This window comes from Mirounga leonina, unplaced genomic scaffold (assembly GCF_011800145.1).
Source record: "Mirounga leonina isolate KUSES-001 unplaced genomic scaffold, KU_Mleo_1.0 Mir_115, whole genome shotgun sequence".
In the NCBI taxonomy this organism is placed as follows: Eukaryota; Metazoa; Chordata; class Mammalia; order Carnivora; family Phocidae; genus Mirounga; species Mirounga leonina.
In genome coordinates, this window is record NW_023270268.1 from 100,440,868 (window position 1) to 100,464,901 (window position 24,034).

General features: G+C 37.9%; 1 long non-coding RNA gene across 1 annotated transcript in view; it reads right to left on the reverse strand.

The window, feature by feature from the left end:
• Positions 1-267: 267 nt before the first annotated feature.
• LOC118000670 overlaps positions 268-24,034 on the reverse strand; it is a 160,169-nt gene continuing 136,402 nt past the window's right edge. Inside the window, exons 2-3 of the long non-coding RNA XR_004676522.1 lie at positions 3,263-3,543; positions 268-336 (exon numbers count right to left, since the gene is read on the reverse strand). This is a non-coding gene — a long non-coding RNA (uncharacterized LOC118000670). The remainder of the gene's footprint in view (positions 337-3,262; positions 3,544-24,034) is intronic.

Genomic DNA, 24,034 nt, shown 5'->3' on the forward strand with positions numbered 1-24,034 from the left:
GGTCAAATAGCCAACAAATAGTATCTAAGCACTTTTCTCTATACTGAACTGCCCCTCACCTGGCAAAAGGAATCTGATGATTCTGCATTGAATATAATTTATGAAAAATTGACTTTGTGTTTTGTAATTTGAATGTCCTTACACTGAGCATTGACTCTTCTAAATTGCAAGCATATAGAAAATATAAATACATCATTCTGCATGCATAACCGAGTGGTTAAAAATGCCATTACTTGACCTTCCATTGTTGTGGATTTGCATACATACAATTTTGAGGTCCTTTGAATGAGATGGAGTAAGACGTCAAATATATTACTTAACTTCATAATTATTATCCTAGAAAACACAATAGTAAACAATGTATTCTTAGATTTCTGTTTGAATTATTTTTTAACTACAGAAGTTACATACATACATATACAGATAATGAGAAAGAAAGAGAAAGAAGGAACACTTGATAAAAGGAGACTCTACATTAAGAGAAAGGGAAAAAGTGGACTGGAACACTTGACATTTGGCCTCCATAGTCTTTTCTACCTTTAATACTTTAGAATATAAATTGCCAACAATGAACAATTATACCTAATTTTTTGGGGAAACAAACTTGACATACTTTCTCCCTTCTTTTTGTTGCTGTTGTTATACATATAGAACCAAAAAGTCAATTCTCAGAAATCATTCTAATTGGTGACAAATTATTATTATTATTTTCATATTGGAGAGAGAGAAATTACAATAGGGAAAATTTGTGATTGACCAAGATCCTAAACCAAATGAGGAAAACATACTATAACCATAAGAAAACAGAAAAACTTGCTTCAATATCCAGGGTGCATATCCAAAAAACTAAAAAGAAGAAAAGTTACTAATTATTTTATTTTTAATACACTATCATAACTGTGAACTGACAATTATGTATTATGATACATAAGAATAGATAATTCAAATATAAAGTAAATCATGTACATTTTATTTCTACAGCAGTTTGATTTTAAAATATTCATATGAAATCTAAACAGAAACAAATCAAATATTAAGCATAATATCATATTAGGTTATCCATATTTAAATTTTATTTACCAGTAATTGAGGTAGAAAGAATATGTGTCAATGGAATCTATTTATATTCCCTCTACATTATTTGTGGAGTTTGGATTGACCTAATAAATATTATGAATACATTAGCCCTCAGAAACAAGGATGAAGAGGATATAGACACTGTCTTAGAAATCCATGGCCTTGCTTGCTTGAAAGATTCAGTGACTATCATGGCCGTGTTGATCTGAACGATGGATATTTTAAAATGTTCCAGGGAACACACAACAGAGTCCTTCATGGAAAGCAACAATGGCTTTACCTCACATCTGTCCCATTCAGTGTCTGCAATGTAGCAGACAGCCAGGCATACAGGGGGAAAGACAGGGCGCTCAGGGTTGTCAGTCATGGGTCTGAAGCTCTCTCCACACCTTCGTGAACAGGAATCTTGGGCAGGTTATTTCATTGCTCTAAGCCCCAATTTCCTTACTGGCAAAATGAGACAATAACACCACACTTGAAGAATTATGGTGGGAAAAAGTCACCTTGACACACCTGCTGATCGCATGCATTGCACAACTAAGCCTTCGGGACGGGAATCTGTGGAGCACGGCTCCTTTCTTCACATAACAAAGGCTTAGTGTATGTCTTCGGTCAAGCCATTGCTCAGTTTCTCCCTCTGACGCGCTACCTCCTTCGTAAGCCTGAAGTGAGAACCTTTTTAGGATAATCAAACGATACCAGAAGATTTCTACTGCATATGACAATATTTATCTTTATTTATTTATCACAATTTTCAAAGAAAATTACAGTTTTTCCCTCAAGTGTTCAGTTAGGCCAAAGAGAGTTTTATGGGATTTGGAGAAATTCGGGGACCAGAAGGAGTGAAATGTCCCAGCCAGATGAAGTGCCTTTCAGTTCATACTGCAGCTACAGAATCACCTGCTGTCAGTAGGATGTAGCGGCCAACTGTTAATATACCCGATGCTTTTGAACAGTCCCTTGAAAGGTTTCATTCCCTGAGATAAATAAAACAACTCTTATTTCAAAATTTGAGACACGGAATGCAGGTCCAAGTCTGATCCATCGATCCAATCGACTCACATCTCTAACTGAGGTGTTGAGCATTTTACTGTTTTACTTTTGTTTACTATTTATCTCTTCATTTACATATTTATTGTATTCTTTTCTTCCTACTGAAGAATGAAACTGGCGGCTGGTTGAAGCTGGGAAGTCAGAGGTACTTAATGGTATAAAAACAAAAAAGGAACAATTACAGTAAACAAAAAGGAGCTTTCCCTGAGAGCTACATGAAGCAGCATCTTTTTGATAGCTTTTATGCTCTGTCAACTTCCAGGCAAGCCATTAGAGGAAGGAGGGAGGAGAAAGAAGGCAAAAGAGGCCTCAAAGCACTTGGCAGTTTTCCATAATGAGCTTCCTGTCTAACTCTCCAATAAAGGCCGGCTCTGGTAATGGGCCCCTGGCGAACTCGAGATTCCGAACCCACCTGTGTTGCTCCACACAGCTGCATAAGGAAGAGAGGCATGAAGTCACCCCAGCTGTTACCCAGCTCCTTGAGGCTAGGTCCAAGACATATTCTCAATCGCCGTACCCCCAGCTCCCATCTGGGAGTAGGTGTTCGCAGAATCAATTTGAGTATGATTATGTGTTTTTGAGGGTGTTAAATAAAAAGATCCGTTGGTTGCCTTACTTATAAAGCATACTTCTCCCTGACCAAACTATATGAGTTCCAATCACTGTCTTAATCCTTGTCAATCCATGAATCTCCTTCACTGGATACGTGTGCCTTTGCTATAATCTATGCTCGTTTCTCACCCTCTTATCCCCACATTTAAGTAACCAATCCTCCACTCTGAGCCTTCCCTGCTGATCCAGAGACTCTGACTAGTGCCAAGCTTATCCTGAAACATTCCAGTGGCCAGCCTCTAAGAATACCCTTGATCCCCTCTTCCTAAACGGTATGGGAAAATGGACCGAAGAACATTCTCCCAGTAAGCCGAGAGCTGTTGTCCGCCCCCCTGTCGCCAGCCCCTGCCACCTCCAGCCAGCTTTTTTAGGGACTGCATCATCAGGAGGAACTCTAACATTCTTGGGAGCGCCTTCTTTCAGACTCACCCGCCCACTTCCACCCATCTATTACCAAAGCTCTGGAAAAACTTTATGTCCTCCACACTCTGCCTGGGAACCCACTTGGAGTTATCTTTACCTGAAGCAGTTGGCTTTGGGGCAACGGCCACAGTCAGTAACTGAGCGAACGACGTCCCAACAGGGGAAGGTGTAAGCAGCAGCATGGCCAAATCGAGCTGTCGAAGACTTGGTGGAACATGCTGTGTTAGAAGTGCTGAAGATGGCAGCGAGTAGTGCCCGTGAAGGCTAAGAGGATCTGAGTCGATGACGGCCGGATGCATTGTATGTGGCAACAAATTCTCTCAACGAGCTTTCTGCAGGCTGGTGACCAGAGAGGTACGTGCCACATCACAAATGCCACTGCAACGAAGCAATTCTGCTCAGTGATGCCGTGGCCAACACCCAGATGAAGTTCCCTGCGAAAGTGACTTTTTTTTTTTTTACTTTATCTTTTCGAGAAGTTTTAGGTTCAGAGCAAAAGTGAGGGGAAGGTACAGAGATTTCCCACATACCCTCTGTTCCCACACATACGTAGCCTTTCCCATCCCCAACATCCCCAACCAGAATGGTACATTTGTTGTAAATGATAAACCTACACTGACATATCCTAATTACCCAAAGTCCACAGTTTACCTCCTGGTTCACCCCAGGTGTTATACAGTCTGTGGTTTTGGACAAATGTATAATGGCATACATCCATTATCATAGTATTATACAGAGTATTTTCACTTCCCTAAAAAAATGCTCCGTGCTCTGCCTATTCATCCCTCTTCTCCATTCCCTAACCCCTGCCAACCACTAATTGTTTTACTGTCTCCATACTTTCTGCCTTTTCCAGAATGTCATATAGTTGAAATCATATAATATGTAGCCTTTTCAGATTGGCTTCTTTCATTTAGTAATATGCACTTAAGTTTCCTTCATGTCTTTCCATGGCTTGAGAGCTGAGGGGGTTTTTTTATTTCTTAAAAAGATTTATTTTTTTAAAGATTTTATTTATTTGAGAGAGGGAGAGAGAGAGAGACAGCGAGTGAGCATACAAGCAGGGGGCAGAGCAGAGGGACAAGCAGACTCCCTGCTGAGCAGGGAGCCCACCGCGGGGCTTGATCCCAGGACCCTGAGATCATGACCTGAGCTAAAGTCAGATGCTTAACTGACTGAGCCACAAGATTTATCTGAGAGATAGAGACAGAGAAAAAGAGCACACAAGTGGGGGGAGAGGCAGAGGAACAAGCAGAATCCCCACTGAGCACAGAGCCTGACCTGGGGCTCAATCTCATGACCCATGACTTCATGACCTGAGCCGAACCCAAGAGTCAGAGGCTTAACCGACTGAAACACCCAGGCACCCCAGCTAGCTGTTTTCTTTTTAGCACTGAATAATATTCCACTGTATGGATGTACCACAGTTTATTTATCCATTCACCTACTGAAGGACATCGTGATTGCTTGCAAGTCTTGGCGATTATAAATAAAGACACTACTGGGGCTCCTGGGTGGCTTAAGATTCTCTTTCTCCTTTTCCCACTGCCCCTCCCCCGCCTCTTTTTAAAAAAGCCACTATTTCTTTTTTAAGATTTTATTTATTTATTTGTCAGAGAGAGCACAGGAGCACAAGCTGGGGGAGCGGCAGGCAGAGAGAGAGGGAGAGGGAGAAGCAGGCTCCCCTCCCCTCCCCACCCCACCACGGGGAACAGGGAGCCTGATGCAGGACTCAGTGCCACAACTCTGGGATCATGACCTGAGCCAAAGGCAGTCACTTAATCGACTGAGCCCCCCAGGCGTCCCCCCGCCAATAAAAGCCACTATTAACATTAACACTATTAACATGTGCAGGTTTCTGTGTGGACGTAAGTTTCTAACTCCTTTGTATAAATAAACAAGGAACACCATTGCCGGATCTTATAATGAGAATATGTTTAGTTTGCATAATATTTTATTATAGTTGATGTTATATATACTAAATCATACCAAATAAATTAATTATATATATTTGTTATATATATATTTATAAATTTAAAAAAGAATATGTTTAGTTTTATAAAAACAAAAAACCACCAAACTGTCTTCCCAAGTGGCTGTACTATTTTTCATTCCCACCAGCAGCAAGTGTGCATCCCTGTTGCTCCACATTGCAGTGTTCTGGAATTTGGCCATTCTAACTGGTATGTAGTAGTATCTCATTTTAATTTGTGTTTCCCTGATGACATATGATATAGAGCATCTTTTAGTATGCTTATTTGCCATCTACATAGCCTCTCTGGTTAGGTGTCTGTTATAAAAGTGACATTTTAGGCACCTGGGTGGTTCAGTTGGTTAAGTGACTGCCTTCAGCTCAGGTCATGATCCCAGGGTCCTGGGATAGAGCCCCACATTGGGTTCCCTGCTCCTCGGGGAGCCTGCTTCTCCCTCTCCCTCTGCCTGCCACTCCCCCTGCTTGTGCTCTCTCTCCATCAAATAAATAAAATCTTAAAACAAAGGTGACATTTTAATTAAAATAACTCTCTTCAAGAAACAATGCAGTAAAAAAATTTTTCCCTTGTCACCTATTCTTAAAGTCATCCCAGATAAAACAACTTTGTAAAAGGAGAACAAAATTAGAGAGTGAACACATTTTGATTTCAAGACTTAGTACACAGCTACGGTAATCAAGTAACCAAGACAAGTGATATTGGCATAAACTTTAACACAAGGACAAAGGCAACTTAGTAGAGAAAATGTGTCTATTCAACAAGTAGTGGTGGGATAATAGACATCCACAGGCAAAAATATGAACTTTGGTCCATACCCTGTATCATATATAAGCAAAATATAGTACACATTTTATGAGTCTATAAAGTCTAGAAAATGCAAAATATAATGACTGAAAGCAGATCAGTCATTGCCTGGGAAGGGCATGATGGAAGAGTGGGAGCAAAGGATTACAAGGGGGCATGAGGAGGCATTGAGGAGAAAGGAGATATTCACCATCTTGATGGTGGTGATGCTTCACAAGTGTGTACATGTGTGTACAGAACTCACCAAATTGTATACTTTAAATAAGTATAGTTTATTAAATGTCAGTTATATCTCAATAAAGTTGCTTTTCAAAAGCAAACAAAAATCATTACTCTCCTAAGAAAAGTACCTGTTTCTGACAAAAGAAAGTAGATGAGGAAGATGGGAAAACAGGAAGATAGCCCAGTACATTTCTAAGTGTGGAAAGCAAGGTTCAATGCCGTGCTACTGCTATAACTACAAAGAGCAAACTCATAAAGCACTGATTTGTGGCAATCTAAATGCTTTACGTATAATAATTCACTTCTTCTTGCTAATATTGACGTGAAGCAGCACTATTACTTTACACATTTGCAAATGAGGAAGCTGAGGCATATCCCAGTCACACAGCTTATAACCTGTGAATGAGGGCTGATAATCCAGCAGTCAGTTCTCAGTTGGTGCTCTTAACCTCTACACTTGACCCCAAGATCCTACTTGTGTAAAATAACTATGCATGTAAGGGCAGATTAGGGAAGAACAGTGAAATATGGAAAAGGTGTTGGTGAAAGAGAATTTTATTCTTTAATGTAAATACTGTCATCTTGTTTGAATTTTTACAGCAATCATTCCTCTGTCAGTTGATCTGCTTCTAGAAGCAGAAGCTAAAGATGAGAAATTAGAAGCACAAGTGGTTTATGGGGAGGCAACACCTTGGAAAGATTAAACAAAGCAGGATTAGGCAGAGAGAACCTCAGACTATCAAACAGATCAGCCTGAGCCTTAGCCAACCCAGTGGAAAACTCTGAAGCCAAAACTGTGCTTTAGAAGAGTCTCATCTCATGTTGAATAGAAATGGCCAGGCTCTGGTAGTCCTGCCATGCTCAGTCAGTGGCATAGACCGCTTGGAAGGGGTATGCCCTCAACCAGAACAGAAGCCCAGGATGATCGCAAAGGCACTGCGGAGGAAAGTTGTCAACTCCCAGCGCTCTGTACTGGAACAACGTCTCTCTTAAGAGATCTGAGCAGCTCTCCTCCTTGGTTGCCATACTATCAAATGGAAGAATACATTTTCTTATAAAGCTCTCGAGTGTACAAGAAGTTTCCCAAAACTGGTCCCGAGACAGTTGGAAGATCTTCAATGATGATAAAGCATTGCAAATCTTAGTGAAATAGAAATGAGAAATTTATTTATCAGACAAATTACCCTAAATATTCATCAAGAGGTTTAGAGAAACCTCTTTTTTAATATGTTCCTTCCCCATAGTAGAGAAGGAAAAAAACAAATGCCCAAGTGGTATTAAGCCATCTGCAAGAGAAATTGCTTCTTTGTGTCTGTCCACTGCTGAGGACGATTCAACCACCCCCTAACTAAATTCTCTTTTCAAGACTTACACTTCGTTTCATAATACTATTGTCAAGTAGGACCCCATATTATTATTATTATTATTATTATTATTATTATTATTATTATTATTATTATTTCGACGACGACGACAATAGCATTATAGCAGTTTCCATGCAAGGTGGAGCAAGTCAAAGTGGAATCTAAAGTCATCAATGCAAAAGATGCATTCATTTTCAAATTCAACTGAATCAGATATACAAGTGAACATGCTCAAAAAGGAAATAAATTTGCCATTCTCAATACTTTCCCAATTAAGGGAAAGGGAATAAATCTCCAGAATACTGAGTGAAAGGGACATGGTGACATATCCTGGCAGGACCCTCCTATTCGAAAAGCAGTTGCATTCCTGAGCCACATGAATAATTAAGCAAGCACTTGCCACCTGTGGGAAACAGAAAATAAAGGATAATACAAAGTACCTTTCAACTCTAACTCTTGAAAAAAGACAGTAAGTTTTCCTGGAAATCAGTGGTTCCAACTTGATAAACTGGTACAAAATTATTAATTTCCTATATTTTAGAAATCGAGACATAGCACTTTTTAAAAGGTTACCTGTTCATCTCTGATGGGTACACATTCTTCCCTGTGTTCTCGCTTTTCTTCTTCAATCAACTTTCCTCCCCTCAACACACAAGTATGTTCATATGTACATACTACATGTTAAGCTTGTAACATGATTATGGAAATAGATTGTGAATCAGGAGAAGAAGGCTTGATATTCATATCTGCTACTGAATATTCTGCCTTAGGTTAACCAATTAATTTTTCATTTTAATTAATTTTTAATTCAATTTTTGCAAATACCCAAGCAACGACTGACTAAAATATAAATATGCAAAGGCACTCTCTCTGCAAAATGGAAATGTATTCTGCCTCCAAAGTGCCAGACAGTCTCTCTCTTCAAGTAATGTTTTGTCTAAGAAAAAGCAAGAATAAACATGTAAAGTACATGGGAAAACACTAAGGAAAAGGAAAATACCCAATTAGGACCATGGAGTCCCTTGCCTAAATAAATGCAATGGCAATAGCTAGACAGCAGTTTGAAATGTGTGCTTAAGATGAATTTCATTGTGTATACATCAAAAAAAAAGAAAAATTCAAGACTGTGAGTCAGGTGATATTTATTTATTTATTTATTTTTAACGATTTTATTTATTTATTTGACAGAGAGATACACAGTGAGAGAGGGAACACAAGCAGGGGGAGTGGGAGGGGGAAAAGCAGGCTTCCCGCTGAGCAGGGAGCCCGATGTGGGGCTCGATCCCAGGACCCTGGGATCATGACCTGAGCCAAAGGCAGATGCTTAACAACTGAGCCACCCAGGCGCCCCGAGTCAGGTGATATTTAAAGCTAATTACCCTTCATTGAACTTTTGCTACGTGTCAGACTCTGTGATAAGGACTTTACTGACATTATTCTATTTAAGCATTACAATGTTAGGAGGGGGATAGTAAAATCCCCATTTTAGAGATGAGAAAAATCAAACATTGAAAGATGAAATACCTCACACATTGAAAGATCCAGATCCAGAATTCAAAAATATGGTTGTTTTACTCTTAAAGCCATACTACAGTGATTCCAAATAAAGCAAACAGTGATGTTGGATCTCAAACATTAGTGTGCATCAGAGTCACCTGGAAGACTTGCTCAGATTGCTGAGCCCCACCATCGAAGTTTGTGATTCTGTGAGTACAACTGGAGAATTTGCATTTCTATCCAGTTCCCAGGTGATGCTGATGCTAGTCTAGAAACTACATTTTGGGATGCACTGTGCTAAACCACTGACTTCCATTCCTTTAGATTTCAGACAGCAATAAATGAATGAATGAATGACAAAACTTTAATGAAGTTTGACAGATAGATCACCAAATTTAGTATGCTGAGTTGGTAGAAAAATTACAAACACACACACACACAAAACCCTATGTTTTAGTATCTCTATAATTTGTTTTTCTTTCTTGTGTTAAATTAAGGCATAATTTACATATTGGAAAATTGATCCTTAAAGATTGACAAACTTCTACAGTCTTGTAACCAGCACTACAATCAAGATAAAGAACAGTTTCTTCACTCCAAAAATATATGCTCCCCCTTTTCATTGTAATAAATCCCACCCTCATCCTCAGCCCCAAGCAGCCACTGAAAACGTTTTCTGTTCCTACAGTTTTACTTTTTCCAGAACGTTGTTATATAAGTGGAATCATACAGTATGTAGCCATCTGAATCTGGCTTCTTTCCCTTAGTATAATGATGTTGAGATTCATCTATTTTGTTTTGTGTAGTTTGTTCCTTTTTATTGCTGAAGAAATATTCTATCGTATGGATATACCAGTTTGTTTAATTAGTCTCCAGTTAAAGAACATTTGGGTTGTTTCCAGTTTGGAGCAATTATGAGAATAACTGTTATAAACATTCACAAATATGTTTTTGTCCGTGTGCTCAGGAATGGAATTCCTGAATCGTATAGTAAGGGTATGTTAAACTATATAAGAAACTCCCCAACTGTTTTCAAAAATGGTTATATCATTTTATATTCTCACCAGCAATGTTTGAAAGTTGTTCCATTCCACATCCTCATCAAGACCTAATATTGTCAGTTGTTTTGTTTTTAATCTTCGCTATTCTAATAAATGCATAGTGAGATCTTATTGTAGCTATAATCTGTATTTCTCTAATAACAATGTTGAGCATCTTTTTGTGTCTTCAAATTTTGGTCTTTTTTTTTTCAAAATTGTTTGTCTATTCTAGTGTTTTTGTCTTTCCATATCAATCCTAGAATCAGCTTGTTAGTGAGGGCAATAAGGCATGTGAGAACCCTTGATAAGGGTACAGACTTTAAAAAGATACCAAAAAACCCCTCAGTAATCAAAATAAATAATATTTTAATGTAACATTTTTTAAAAATCAAAATTAATGCAAAAAGTCACTCATTATTATAGCTAAGTATAAAAATTTTCAAAAAAGAATAAAAGATAAGATCAGTCTTGATTTTCCATTTTGCTTCTGCTTCCAATAAGGCTTGGCATTGACACTATTCCTGATGGGGTGTTCATGAACAATGTTGATATTTTGTTATTTGGTGCTTTGTGTATCAATGTTTTATTTCTGAAATGTTATCTATCTTGATTAGCATCACTTCACTCATCCTAGTTTTAGCCAAGAAATTTCTACAGAAACCACATAGGATTTTTTTTTTAAAGATTTTATTTATTTATTTGAGAGAGAGAATGAGATAGAGAGCATGAGAGGGAGGAGGGTCAGAGAGAGAGGCAGACTCCCTGCTGAGCAGGGAGCCCAACGTGGGACTCGATCCCGGGACTCCAGGATCATGACCTGAGCCAAAGGCAGTCGCTTAACCAACTGAGCCACCCAGGCGCCCGAAACCACATAGGATTTTTAAGTAATGTATCAAACTGATTCTTTTTTTTTTTTTTAATGTTTTATTTATTTATTCATTAGAGTCAAAGAGAGAGAGAGAGGCAGAGGGAGAAGCAGGCTCCCCGCCTAGCAGGGAGCCCGATGCAGGACTCGATCCCAGGACCCTGGGATCATGACCTGAACCGAAGGCAGACGCTTAACCATCTGAGCCACTCAGGTGCCCCAATCAAACTGATTCTTAAATATAGACTTTAGAATATAGGTCCAAGAGGAGTCAGAAGACACTGAAACGCAAGAACCAGGCAATCCTTGCAAGAACTTCTAGTCATTATGACAAGTCAGAGTATAAACTTCCTCTGCCTCAGGAAGGACTGAGAGGAGGCACGGTAGCTGGAGACGTAGCTGAGGGAACTGGACAGAAGCAGCAGGTATTGAGAGAATGAATGTGAAGCAGCTTCTGCTAATAAAAAACCTCCAAGTGGTCATACGGATAACACCTATGACCCAGAAAAACACAAAAGGGACCTGACCCCCCCCCCCACACACACACAGGGAGCAGCATGGATGGGGGACTTGGAAGGTGGTGCTAGAGTCCCAGTTACTTCACTAGCTGATGTCAGGAAGACATGGGGTATCTTTAAGGCTCTCCAGGTCTGCTCATGAAACAGCTAAGAACTACCAAGTACATTTACAGTACACATCCTTTACCAATCTCCCTGTAGACCGTTGCAATGTGGTGGCTCTGGATGGGGCCCTGGATTTGACTCACTTTTATTTCATGACTACTACTCTAGAATCACCTCTATTCCCATGATAGACTGAATCATGGGTTCATCCTTTTTGATTTTCAGGTTCTCCCTGCCCCTTGCCACCTTCCCTGGCACTTAACTCCTCCTCCACCCTTAACCCCCAACACCATCTCCCAACTGGCTTCTCTACCCCAGTTGTAATCTTCATCCACTCCCGCTTCTAGCTCCTCACAAAAAGTCATAGGCAGGACTGTATGGCCTAGAGAGGAAGAACTATATGTGTTTCTCTATCTAAAATGTGAAATATAAAAATCAATTAACAGAAAAATAGAGACTCTTATTGTGGAACTTAAACTACTGCTACTAAAAAAAAATAAGCCGAACTAAAAACTGAAGAAAAAGACTAATTTTATCTATTAAATTGAATATGAATTTTTAAAAGATGCTAGGATACAGAACTTCTACTGATTATCAACACCTAATGCTAATACATTTGAGAAGCAACCATGTGCAACAGTGTACCATTCATCACAAAACCGAAAAAGAAAAGGTGTCTGCAGTCAAAGGATTTTTTCCCTCTCTTTGGCCCTGCCAAACCCTTTTCTAAAGCCTCTTACAAACGTGAGAAAGACAAGCAGACTGCGCCTTTTCTACTGTCAGATGAAACCCCTGATTCTCCTAAGTGCTGCAGCATCTCTATCTTAACGAGGTAAAGCTCTCACATTGTGATATTTAAGCCAGGCCAGTGAAAACTGACATGTTTAGCATACTCATTACTACCCACATCTGCAAACAGCACTGTAAAAAAGGACATTCACTGAGGCTAACTGACCCTCTCAGCAGTAATTTTACCCATTTTCCTACTTTCCCCCAAATATGAATAATCTCATTTTTCAGTTATTACACATTTATTTCTGGCAGATTCCACTCTGATTAAATTAACCTTATCAAATGAATAAAAGTTTAAGAAATACAAGTTACACAATGAGCGCAGTTACAAAGATAGTGTCTTTGAAAGAGGAATTTATTTTCCAGTGTTAATTTTTTGCTTGACATAAACTGCTAGCACAAGTCCTGTAATAGTGCCACACCTAAGCATGTTGGATGCCTTGTCCGTGATGTCCTGAACACACTGTAGAGCTTATTATATGTTTCCCTATTTCTGACCCCAAAAGATGAATTTTTATATATCTTCTGCTTTGGGCTGTTTTATATGCTTGATTCTATCAACAGGAAAACGATAATGCATTCTATAGGTCATTGTTTCCTTTACTTTTTATAATCCATTCAAGACAGATAGCCCAAACATTTTCAATTAAATAATTCCAGAATCACAAGACAAGAGGTAACATTGTTTATGTAGAGATTAGGCTGGGAATACTAACAAGCTTGGCGCATCAATTCATGGTAACATCCTGTAATTCTAAAGTTCACCTTGAAGTTTGCATTGCATTTTATCATTCTATTTAAATGTGTGTCTTTGTCAAAGGCGAGCAATGCGACTTTTCACTTCTTGCTATTAGTAATCCTTAAAGAACAAAAATTAAAGTCAATGCCAAACCATAGTTTTGTCAATATGTTCAATTTTCCAGTGGCATATATATTTTTGGCCCCCAATACATTTCTTTCTTAATTTCTTTTCTTTACTAATGCATCATAAAATTGTGTGCAGTACACTTTAAGATGCAAAAATTAGTCTCCCAGAAAGCATTTCAATAGGGCAATACTTTTGCTTTCTTATTGAAACAGTTTTAGTGGATTCACATTGACTAAATAACCATGATAGCTCTAAGTTGTGATGGATGGTAGATACAGCAATCTTCCATAAGAGTTTTAAATATTATTCAAATTTGGCAATATGATACAGATTTACTGTCACACACATATATTACTTTCAATTCAAATTTAACTTCTGTCTTGTAAATTTCTATGCCTTACCACATTAAATCAACTTAGTACAGATTTTCATTCTTTTCTCAACCTTTAAAGTGTCAAATTCTTTTTCATTGATATTAAGGTCAAATCTTCATAAGTTATGGTGATACTAAAATGAGATTACTATATCATATAGTCATATGTTCAAAAATGTATTAAGCACCCATTATGTGTAATGCTCATCCATAGGTATTGGAGTACACCACGTATAAACTAAACAAAAACCCTTTGAGACATTATAGTTGGTGGGGGGGAAGCAGAGAATAAAAAAAGTAAGTAACATTTAACATATAGTGTGTTGTATAGTGTTAAGTGCTGTAAGAAAAATAGAGCAGGGAAAAGAAATAGTGTCTACAGGAACAAGTTTCACTTTTCAATAGGCCAGAGTAAGAATTACTGAGGTGATACTTTTAAGTAAAAACCTGTAGAACGCACAGCAGAAGCCTGTCTCTGAGGGGGAAGACCGAGAACAACAGGGCAATGGCCTGAGATATATTTGGCACATTTGAATAATAGCAAATAGGCCAAAGGGACTGGAACAGAATAAATGAAAAGGAAAATAGTAGGAAGAAAATCCAAAGACACAAAAGGAGGAGGTAGTGAGCTTATGATGTGACACATTGTATTCTGTATGGATGACACCCTCTGGAGTTGTTCATGACAACTCCAAGTGGGCTGCACGACAGGGCTTGGTGGGTCCCTTACTGACTTCGGCTTTTACTCTGAGTAAAATGAAAAAACAATGGAAGACTTTGAGCAGTACAGTAAAATGTTCTGACTTAAAATTTAGTGGGATTACACTGCCTGCTGATTTATTTCTTTAGGAATAGACAGAAGAGGGACTAGAGCAGAAACCAGGAATCCTAATAGGAGGTAACTGAAATATGCTGATAGCTTAGCTGAGAGGAATAGAAGTGGAGTCATGAGAAGACACTGGAACCTAATTATATTTCTCAAGATTTGCTGATTGACTGGAAGATGAGAAAGAAGAGTCAAGGACTGCTCCAAAGTCTTTGGCTTGAGAATAAGAGTAAGGCTATCATTAGTTGAAGTGGGAAAGAGGGGCACCTGGGTGGTTCAGTCAGTTAAGCATCTGCCTTCGGCTCAGGTCCTGATCCCAGGGTCCTAGGATTGAGACCCATGTCAGGCTCTCTGCTCAGTGGGGAGTCTGCTTCTTCTTCTGCCTCTGCCCCTCCCCCCACCCTCGAGCTCCAGCACATGTGCTCGCTCTGTCTCTCTCAAACAAATAAATAATCTTATCAAAAAAAATAAAAATAAAAAGAGGAAGAAGTGGGAAAGACTGCAGGAAAAATGGGTTTCAAGGTGGAAAGTCTTGAGTTCTTTTTGGATATGTTAAGATGAGATGCCTGTTACCAGGTGAAGATATGATATAGACATTTGGATAATGTTCTGGAATTATGGAAGTCTGGAGTTGGAATACACATTTGAGAGAATATATTTATGAGAGAAAAGATATTGCAATAGGGAAACTGAAGGACTCTATGAAAGCAGAAAGTAGGAGCTACATCCCTACTTTACCCATGCTTCAGAATGCAAATAGTGTATGTCATCCTTGTAAAAGACAAGGAGTTAATGGTTTCTTTAAGACAGATAACAACTAGGGTGCCTGGTTGGCTCAGTTGTTAAGCATCGGCCTTCGGCTCAGGCCATGGTCCCAGCGTTCTGGGATCGAGTCCCACATCGGGCTCCCTGCTCCACGGAAAGCCTGCTTCTCCCTCTCCCACTCCCCCTTGCTTGTGTTCCCTCTCTCACTGTGTCTCTCTCTGTCAAATAAATAAATAAAATCTTAAAAAAAAAAAAAAAAAGACAGATAACAACTAAGAAAGGACCAGATGAGAATGACCAGACAAAGCTATCATATGCATATTCCAGACCACCAGCACTAGACATCTCAATGCCAAGACTCTCTGGGTTCAGGGAATAACATCAGGGCCTTCATCTTTGTTCTAACCAGTTCTGGGATGCCTGAGAGGACATGTACACCAGACCACAATCCTAAATAAAAATCCCAAACCCTGAACAAAGATGAGACTCACGCTCCATTTCTTTCCTAGTCTCCCAGACCTCCGTTCTCTATCTGCTTTCTCTATATCTTCAATAAACTCTGCTCTCACTTCCTTCTGGTCATGTTTTATGTCCATTCTGTTGAAGCCAAGGACCTTCTTGGCTGCTCCTGTGGGACCCCCCTTTCTGGGTCCTCAGACCCAACCTGCTGACATCAATATTTAAGCCAAAAGATCAACACTTGCAGATCTACCTTATTATGTGCTTTCAGAGACCCCAGAAAGAGCCAGTCATCACTTCCCTCTTCAAAAGACAGAGTCCTAGCCTCCCAGACCTCTTCTCTGAGCTTAGAAACATCAGCACCATCTGACAAGCACCTCCAATTCTCAGGCCAGGATTTCAGCTTTACATAGTTATTTCTGTAATCATTTAAGTTCTAATTCCATCTCCTTTCCTTTCTTCTCCTAAATCTAGGAATGATAGATACATTTGCAATTACTATTTCCATACCATGATGGAAATATCCTTTTTTTTTTTCAGTTCTAAACATTTAATCAACAATTCTCTATAATGAATTCCTTACAATAAAGTAACTCGTATGGTTCCTACCTCCTAATGATCTTTGAGTAATATAATGCCATGGAACCACTGGCACAGAGAGAGTAGATCTAAAATATTTTAAATAAAAACCTCAAACAAAGGAAATACTTCTGAAGAATTACACTCTAAAATAGATTCTTAAAAATAAAATGCATATCCTTCACAATAAAAACAAAATAAAATAAGATTATTTTTAGAAATAAATTGATAAGGACAAAGTAATTGGGAGAAGAGATGCTAAACAGAAAATTCTGAAAAACTGAAAAGCAAATAGAAAAATGGCAATTGACCTAGAAAACCTGAGAATGCTAAAACCTCAGCCCCTAGGGAAGACAGAGCACAAAAGCAAGCCAATTTGCACATTAGAACCAAAGAAATATTTCAGCAACTGGAAGCATGGGTACTTTTGAGCAATGATTTCCCTGGGTTTTCTTTTTGCCTCATATATTCTAAACTGAGCACTGAACCAGCAAGCAACCTGGAAACACCAACAGGCACAGACAAATATGCTCCCAAGAAAAGCTTTCCCAGTCCATCCAAAGATGCAGAAAAGAGGCATCTTACTATTTTTTTTTTCTAAAATTAGACAATAACTCTACTCAAGCCAAACACTACAGAAAAACTGTGACCTCATCCATACCTCTGCTATCAAAAGTAAAATGAGACAACTAGGAGTCTACTCTCACCTGGGTGTAACAAATCACCTCAACTCCTCTGCCAGGAGGAGTCAGTGAAGGCTAAGAAAGAAGATGGGACTTTCATCCCTACTAAATGATAACAAGATTCCCTCCTGTGGGATCAGTGGAGACCACATGGGAAACCTGGTCTTCTACCCAGAATCAAAGGTACTAAGATACCCCTCTCCTTTCCTGCTGAGTTGGTTATCAGATGAGGCCTAGTGAAGAGTCAGGTCTTCTGCCAATACCGAACAGTAACAAGGCAACTGCTCTACCAGACAAGTATCAGGGAGGCCTCATTGGGAGCTGTAATGAGGCACCTTTCCATTCTCAACCTGAGTGGTATTAGTGGATGCATACCAAAGAGCCCAAACTCCCCATCCTCACCCAACAGTAACAAAGACTACATCCTCTCTCTCCGTCATCAATGGACATCAAATGGGTAACCTGGACTTTTACTCCCACCATACACTAATGAGGTGATATCCCTTTTTCTCCAATGGAGTGGTGTCAGAGGATGCCTGCTATATCACAAACTTAAATATGACCAAAAGCCTCACAACATAACCAAAATGTCCAGAATTCAATAAATCACTCATCATACAAAAATTACAGAATTCTCAACTAGAATGAGATAAAACAATTGACAAATGCCAATAAGACACAGATGTTAGAATTACCTAATAAGAATTTTAAAGGATCCATAACAAAAATGCCTCAACAATTATGAATATGCATAAAACTAAAATAATATAAATTCTCAGTCAAGAAATAGAAGATATAAAGAAGGTCCAAATGCATTTTTAAAAAATGACTAAAATTCTAAAATTCAATAAACAGGCTTAACAGCAAAATGGAGAAGACAGAGGAAAGAAGCAGTGAACTGGAAGAAAAAACAACAGAAATTAACCAATCTGAATATCAGAGAGAAAACAGACCAGAAAAACTTAATGGACTTGAAATCAAGCTTAACATAAGTTCTAACATTCTTGTCATAGGAATCTTGGAAAGGAGAAAGATGGTATGGCTAAAAAAATATTCAAAGAAATAATGGCTGAAAATTGTTCAAATTTGTCAAGAAAATAGAAGCTTACAAATTCAAGAAGCTGAGCAGACGCCAAAGAAACCACACCTAAGCATATTATAATCAAACTCTGAAAACTGCAGACAAAGAAGAAATCTTTGAAGAAAGAGAAAAGAAATGACACCTTACCTCCAGGGGAAAAATAATTCACATAACACCAGATTTCTCATCAGAAGCTATGAAGGCCAGAAGGAAGTGGTACAACATTTATCAAGTTCTGAAATAAAAGGACTTCAAACCAGAAAACTAGGCATAGAGAAGAACTTTCCCCACTTGATAAAGAACATCTATGAAAAGCCTCCAGCCCATATCATTATTTATTGGTGAAAGACTGAAAGCTTTCCCCTGAAAGGATGTCTGCTCCCATCACTTCTATTCAGCATAGTTCTGAAAGTGTTAGCTAGTACAGTGAGTGAGGCAAGTAAAGGGAGGACAAAGTATATAAATCAGAAAGAAAAAAGAAGTAAAATTGTCCCCATTTGCAGATGACAGGATCATCTATTCAGAAAAATCAAAGAAATTTATTAAACTATTTAGTGAGTTCAGCAAGGTCAAAGGATATAAGGTCAACATACAAAACTCAGTTGTATTTTTAATTACTAGCAATGAATAATACATGGACACCAAAATTAAAAATAGAATACTTGTACAATTTATTTTTTAAAAAGAAGAGACATGCTTAGATGTGCATTTAACAAAACACATACAGGATCTGTATGCTGAAAACTACAAAATGCTGATGAAAGATCTAAATAAATGGGGAGATACACTGTGTCATAGATTGAAGACAACATACTGAAGATATACAAATTGATAAAGTTTACCAGAATTACTATCAAAATCCCAGCAAAAATTTTTTAAATATATAGATAAGACTATTCTAAAATATGTGGGATGACAATGGAACTTGGATATCTGACTCTGAAAAATAATAAAATAGGGATTATTCTATCTGTGAAAAATAATAAAATAGGGATTATTCTATCTGTTTTCAAAGCTTATTATATCCTAAGAGTAATCAAGGCTATGTGGTACTGGGGCGCCTGGGTGGCTCAGTCGTTAAGCATCTGCCTTCGGCTCAGGTCGTGATCCCGGGGTCCTGGGATCGAGCCCCACGTCAGGCTCCCTGCTCCGCAGGAAGCCTGCTTCTCCTTCTCACACTCCCCTTGCTTGTGTTCCCTCTCTCGCTGCCTCTCTCTCTGTCAAATAAATAAATAAAATCTTTAAAAAAAAAAAAAAGACTATGTGGTACTGACAGATAAATAGACACATAGATCAATGTAACATCACAGAGAACCAAGAAATAGACCCAGAAAGTACAGCCAATTGATTTGCTACAAAGGTGCAAAAGCAATTCAGTGGAGATTGTATAGTATTTTTAATAAATGGTGCTGGATCAATTGGAGATCCATATACAAAAGGATGAATCTTGATCTAAACCTCACACCTTATACAAAAATCTAAAAGGTCATAGATTACAGTGTAAAATATAAAGCTATAAAAATGTAGAAGGTAACATAGGAGAAAATCTTCAGGACCTAATATTAGGCTTGGTAAAGAATCCTCAGGACACAAAAAAATATGATCCACAAAAGGTAAACTTTGATGAACTGGGCTTCATCAAAGTAAAAAAAAATAAAATAAAATAAAAACTTTTGCTCTCTGAAAGTCCCTGATAAGAGGATGAAAAGACAAGCTACAGAATAGAGGAAGATATTTGCAAACCATACATCTGACATTGGATTTAAATATAAAATACAAAGAACTCTCAAAACTCATCAGTTAAAAAAATCCAATTAAAAAATGGGTAAAAGACACAAAGAGACATTTAACCAAAGAGATTCTATAAACGGAAAATATAATACCACTTTAATTAAACTCATCTTAATGGGACATAGGGAGAAAAGTGAAATATAGGGTGCTTACCACGACTATCCAACTCAAAAACAATGGCAGTACAATTAAAACAGAAGCAATATAATTTGTGTTTACTTACATCCCTCAGTACCCTTCCAACCCCAGCACCTAGCCTAAAAAATTGCAATCAGTTTTTAATTAATCAATATATCAAACCTGGGAAACTGAATTAAACATCTTTAAGCCTAATATAAGACATACACAATGCCAGGTGCTGTCTTACTTACCATTCATTTAAACTTCCCAACAACCCTGTGAGAGATATTTTATCCTCCTTATAACAAATGAAATTGAGACTCTGGAAGGCTATCATAACCTGATAAGTCCATTAAGTTAGTTAAAGTGTGAATTCTGAATGTTGATTCTGTACAGATAATTTATTTCACTTCTATTTATAGGAGATGGTACAATTTAAACTTGAAAACGTAATATTAGAGATTTCCATTTTGTGCCAACACGAAGTAACAAGGACTGGATTAATCCTCTCACCTGAATGAACTTTAAAAATTGTATATAAAATATGACACAAAAAACACCTAAAACATTGACTGTCAGTCACTGCAGGAGCCCTAACACAAAGGAGAGCAAATGCAGAGCCCAGTAGTCTCCCTGAGTTGAAGAGATGAGGCTGGAGTAAAGGAGACCAAGGTAACTAGAGTTTATTACAAGGGCAAGTCCTGGAGAAAAGCGAATTACACAAAAAGTTCTACACCTCTGCCCAGTCTCAATCAGTTAAGAACTAATTAGCATATGGATGTGAAGAAACTACCCAAGGCAAGGGAAAGAAGCACCCAAGGGATTAGGGAAGTAATCAGCAAACCATAGCCGGTGGGTTGTTTTAGTAAATAAAATTGTATTGGAACACAGTCACACCTATCATTCACATGTTATATAGGACTACCTTCATGCAGTAATAGCAGAGTTGAGTAGTTACAATGAACCCGTATGTCTCACAAGATTAAATTCTTGGGGCGCCTGGGTGGCTCAGTCGTTAAGCATCTGCCTTTGGCTCTGGTCATGATCCCAGAATCCTGGGATCGAGCCCCATGTCGGGCTCCCTGCTAAGGGGGAAGCCTGCTTCTCCCTCTCCCACTCCCACTCCCCCTATTTGTGTTCCCTCTCTCACTGGGTCTCTCTCTGTCAAATAAATAAAATCTTTAAAAAAATAAATAAAATAAAATAAATAAATTCTCTACAATCTAGCCCTTGAAGAAAAAGTTTAGAGATCCCTGAATTAGAACCACCAATCCTACAAACCAGGACTGGGACTACTATAAGGCAAGCATGGTGCCTAGTACACAAAATTTTAGGAGGCATGTATTCTCCGGTGTAGACCCTGAAACTGCATGAACCAAATTAAATTTTGTACCCTTGACATCTTGCTCTCCTCACCCTAGTTCCAGCACTGCTGGGAATAGCCAGTTCACATGAGCTGTAGAGCAAAAGCTCATAATTTACAGAGCATTGGGTAAAAAACTTAGAGCAATTTTGTCTCAGTCCTAGAAAAAAATTAGTCATACACTTAAAAGCTTCTCTGGTTCAACCTAATGGAACTAACTTAAAGGCGAGACCCAAATGATCAAACTGTTCCTAAGGAACTTAACCAAATCCCAAAACAAAGATCAAGAGTTTTCAAGCACACAAGGTAAAAATTTAAATGTCTGGAAATCCAATAAAAAATTACCAGGCAGGGGATGCCTGAGTGGCTCAGTTGCTTAAGTGGCTGCCTTTGGCTCAGGTCATGATCCCAGGGTCCTGGGATTGAGTCCTGCATCAGGCTCCCTGCTTTGCTCCTCTGCAGGGAGCTTGCTTCTCCACCTATTGTGCTTGCTTTCTCTCTCTCTTACAAAAAAAAAAAAAAAAAAATTACCAGGCAGGGGAGCCTGGGTGACTCAGTTGCTTAAACAGCAGACTCTTGATCTCAGCTCAGATCTCAATCTTAGGGTTGTCAGTCCAAGCCCCACAATGGGCTCCACGCTGGAGAAAAAAGATTAAAAAAAAATTAGCGGGCAAACAAAGAAGAACAAAAACAGGAACCATGGTGGAGAGAGGAATCAATTAGTTGAAAGTGCCCCAGAAATGACACAGATGAGAGAATTAGTAAACAAAGAATTTTTAAGTTATTTTAGTTGTACTTCATATATTCAAGAATCTAGAGGGAAGACTGAATATGCTAAGTAGATGAATACAAAGACAAAAAAGACACAAATCAAACTTTCAATATTCTCATTGAATGTAAATTGCCTAAAAGCATTGAAAGAGATTGTATTACTGGAATTAAATGTAAAACCAAGTAGAAACCAATAAACCAAGTTCAAATAAAAAGACACGAATAAGTTCAAAGTAAAAGAATGGGAAAGAATACATTATGCAAACATTGATCAAAAGAAAGCTGAAGTAGCTACATTTCTATCAATGTCAATTTCAGAATAAACAATATAAATAATATAAACAGGGACAAATAGGGGATATTTCATAGCGATATTGGGGTCAATTCATCAAGCAGACATAACAGTAGTAAAGCTTTATAGAACTAACAAGAAAGCTTCAAAATACATGAAATGGAGCCCCTGGGTGGCTCAGTCCATTAAGCATCCAGCTCTTGGTTTTGGCTCAGGTCAGCATATCAGGGTCATGTGATGGAGCCCTGTGTCGCTCTCTGCGCTTAGTGTGGAGTCTGCTTGTCCCTCTCCCTTCCCCTCTGCTCCCCACCCTCCCTGCTCACTAGCGTGCTCTATCTCAAATAAATAAATAAAATCTTCAAAATAATAGGAAATAAACACTGACAGAGCTGCAAAAAGTGAAAAAGACAAATCTAGGATTATACTTTAATTTCAAACCCTTCACTCCATAAAGAAAGACAATAAAGCTAAAGAAGACTTCAACAACATTATCAATCTCCTAGACTAAATTGACATATATAGAACATTTCACTTGACAATTGCAGAATATACATTCTTTTCAAGTCTACTCAGAATACTTAACAACACAGACCATATTTTGGGCCATGAAATAACTGTCAATCCATCTAAAAGCAATCAAGTAATACCACAATGGAATTAAATTTGAAACCCACTACATTATCTGAAAAATCCCCAAATATATAGAAACTAAATAACAAAATTATAAATAACTCATGAATCAAAGAAGAAATCAAAAGGGAAAATGAAAAGTATTTTGAACTCAATAAAAATGAGAACACAACATATTGAAGTTTGGTTTGGACACAGCTAAATTAGTACTTACAGGAAAGCAGATAGTACTACTTAATTTAACAGAAAAGAAAAATGTCTCAAATCAACAATCACAACTTCCACGTTAGAAAACTAGAAAAAGAAGTACAAATGAAATCCAAATAGGCAGAAGAAAGTGCAGGCAAATATCAGTAAAATATAAATCATAAAAACTATGTAATTAATCAATGAAACCAAACACTGGTTTTTTAATGAGATCAATAACATTGATAAACTTCTAACCAGAATGATCTGGGGGAGAAAAAGTAAACACAAATTAACAGTATCTGCAAGAAATAAGGTGACATCACTGCAGATTCTACAGATATTAAAACAATAATAAGGGAATATTATGAAAAATTTATGCCAATAAATTTGACAACATAAATGAAATGGTCAAATTTTTTTAAAGGACAATTACCAAAACTCACTCAAGAAGAATTAAGTAGCTTTTAATAGCTTCTATCATTTTAAACATTGAATTTGTAGTTAAAAATTCCCCCCCCAAAAAAGAACTCCACTCCCAAATGGCTTTATTCGTGAATTCTATCAAATATTTAAGGAAGGAATACTGTTAACTTTATTCACCAAGGCCAGCATTACCCTGACACCAAAACTAGAGACATTTCAAAAACAAAACAAAACAAAAAACAAATTATAGACCTATAGATGCATATTCCTTGTGAACATGGAGGTAAACATTTAAAAATTAAGTATTTATGGGACTACACCAAAATAAAAAGCTTTCACACAGTGAAGGAAACCATCAACAAAATGAGAAGGCAACCTATTGAATAGGAGAAGATATTTGCAAATGATATATCTGGTAAGAGGTTAATATCCAAAATATGTAAAGAACTTATATGACT